Source organism: Mya arenaria, chromosome 17, assembly GCF_026914265.1.
Source record: "Mya arenaria isolate MELC-2E11 chromosome 17, ASM2691426v1".
NCBI lineage: Eukaryota > Metazoa > Mollusca > Bivalvia > Myida > Myidae > Mya > Mya arenaria.
This window is the reverse complement of record NC_069138.1, coordinates 15,920,917-15,923,607: the sequence shown is the minus strand read 5'-3', so window position 1 is coordinate 15,923,607 and position 2,691 is coordinate 15,920,917.

Here is a 2,691-nt window from a genome sequence, read left to right as displayed (position 1 = left end):
TATTTTCTTCCAAGCGATAAAGTCTTTGAATAATAAAAAAATGAATGAAATGATTGTGTATTTAAATGTTCGAACTAAAACACAGTTGTGTGGCTTCTTGATGATACATTTTCGAATTAGAATATTATGAAAATATCGACTTTGATTTATAATGCAAAAACATTTATGAACAAATATATACATTGTTGTTTGGAAAGTGTCAACTGATTTGAGATCTCATTTAAAATAAAAGATTTTTTTGTATAATCTGCTCAGTTCTCCAACTCGCCAAAACATGTACAAAAGAACATAATTTTATTATGTACTATGCCGGCGAAACAAAAATACAGTATAATGGACTTTTTTTTTAGAGTAATGATTGTATGATGTACGTCTGCCGTACGTCTCCCGAACATGTAAATTCATCCTGCTTTCAACATTTAAAATATTAAATTTAACGATCAAACATCGTTCTGTCTTATTTGACAATCTCAAATTTAAGTGACTCTGGGCAAAATGGGCCACGGTCAGTCATGTACTCCATTAAACTCACATAAGCGTCTTATTTCGCCTGAAGAGCATGCTAATAGTAATATTTGTCGGAAATAAGCACAATTTTGTGACAATAAACTTCTCATCCGATGAAAACTGTCAAAATTCGAAAATCCAAAACGGCCGAACCTAAAACCGGATAAAGGCAGTGCAACAAAAACTCGCACTATCACGTGATACATTCCCGGTAGCATTTCATTGGTGTAATAAAAGGTTGATGCAGCAAACAGTTGGCGTCACAAGTTTGGTTTAGTAGTTTCTGTTGTGTCCAGTTGACCATCAAGGCAAGGTAACGTTCACTGCTTATACTGCACTATAATTCAGAACGCATATTGACAATAATTTTAATATGAAAACATAATTTTGTTTAAAATGTATAAAGTTTAAATTTTGTAAGTTTACATTGGAAACACGTATGACTATTTCGTTAAATGGATGCTGTTAATATTTTCGTCAAAAGATTAAGTGTATTGGAAACTGTAAGCACGGCCCAGATGTGGCGCAGATACATACTCGTTTAAACGGTGCTTAATAACTTTGGTTAACCTATTTACATTTTAAGCACCTATATTTTCTGTCAAATTACTTTATATTTCAGTTCCAGGATGAAGGTCAGCAACGTTGGTCTGTTCGCCGTGTTGTCCGTGCTGGGAGCACTTCTTGGTGCCCATGCTAATGGCTACGGTGCCGGCGGTGGTGGCTACGCCTACGTGCCAGCTTACGGTGGTGGCTACGGTAGTGGCGGCGGCGGCTTTGGCAATGGCGGCTTTCGTAAGTCTGGGATTTTCTGTGTTACCTATCAACTCAGAGCTAAAGCTAAAATCGCAAATCTTAGATTGTTCCTTAACGTTTGTAACTCGTGTTATACATTTGGAATACAAAAGGTTTTTATCAATATATTAAAATATGCTCACCCAAATCTGTTACCTTGAGTTCTTTATTTGTTTTCTTTTTAACTTTAATTCCGTCTGTCCTTGGTAAAACAACTAAAAATAAGTATAAGAAATGTTGTGGTATGACTACATTTACGGTAAAAAATAATGACCATGCTATATTTTAAAATTGGAAAGCAGAACTTAATCATTTGATATTTTTCACAAATGTTAAATTAAAGTACAGTTAACATAATTCACTCAATATTAAATATTGAGATAAACGGTTATTTTGACTTTATGATTTATTTCTAGACAACTTAAATGTGTTACAGTTTTAAGCGATAATTACTGCTTCTGGTTTGATGAAAGCATCCGATTTCACGTTCGATTCATTATACGTATCCTGTACTATTTTCTACTGATCTTATGGAACATGACTAGGTATACGTATCCTGTACTATGTTCTACTGATCTTATGGAACATGACTAGGTATACGTATCCTGTACTATGTTCTACTGATCTTATGGAACATGACTAGGTATACGTATCCTGTACTATTTCCTACTGATCTTATGGAACATGACTAGGTATACGTATCCTGTACTATTTTCTACTGATCTTATGGAACATGACTAGGTATACGTATCCTGTACTATTTTCTACTGATCTTATGGAACATGACTAGGTATACGTATCCTGTACTATGTTCTACTGATCTTATGGAACATGACTAGGTATACGTATCCTGTACTATTTCCTACTGATCTTATGGAACATGACTAGGTATACGTATCCTGTACTATTTCCTACTGATCTTATGGAACATGACTAGGTATACGTATCCTGTACTATGTTCTACTGATCTTATGGAACATGACTAGGTATACGTATCCTGTACTATGTTCTACTGATCTTATGGAACATGACTAGGTATACGTATCCTGTACTATGTTCTACTGATCTTATGGAACATGACTAGGTATACGTATCCTGTACTATGTTCTACTGATCTTATGGAACATGACTAGGTATACGTATCCTGTACTATGTTCTACTGATCTTATGGAACATGACTAGGTATACGTATCCTGTACTATGTTCTACTGATCTTATGGAACATGACTAGGTATACGTATCCTGTACTATGTTCTACTGATCTTATGGAACATGAATTACCTAAATATGTATGATTATTTTCAGGCCCTTGATATTCTTATGCTTGTTTTCATTAATGCTGATGATGAACTGAAATAAGAAACGTTAATGTAGGAATTTGAGCAAAGG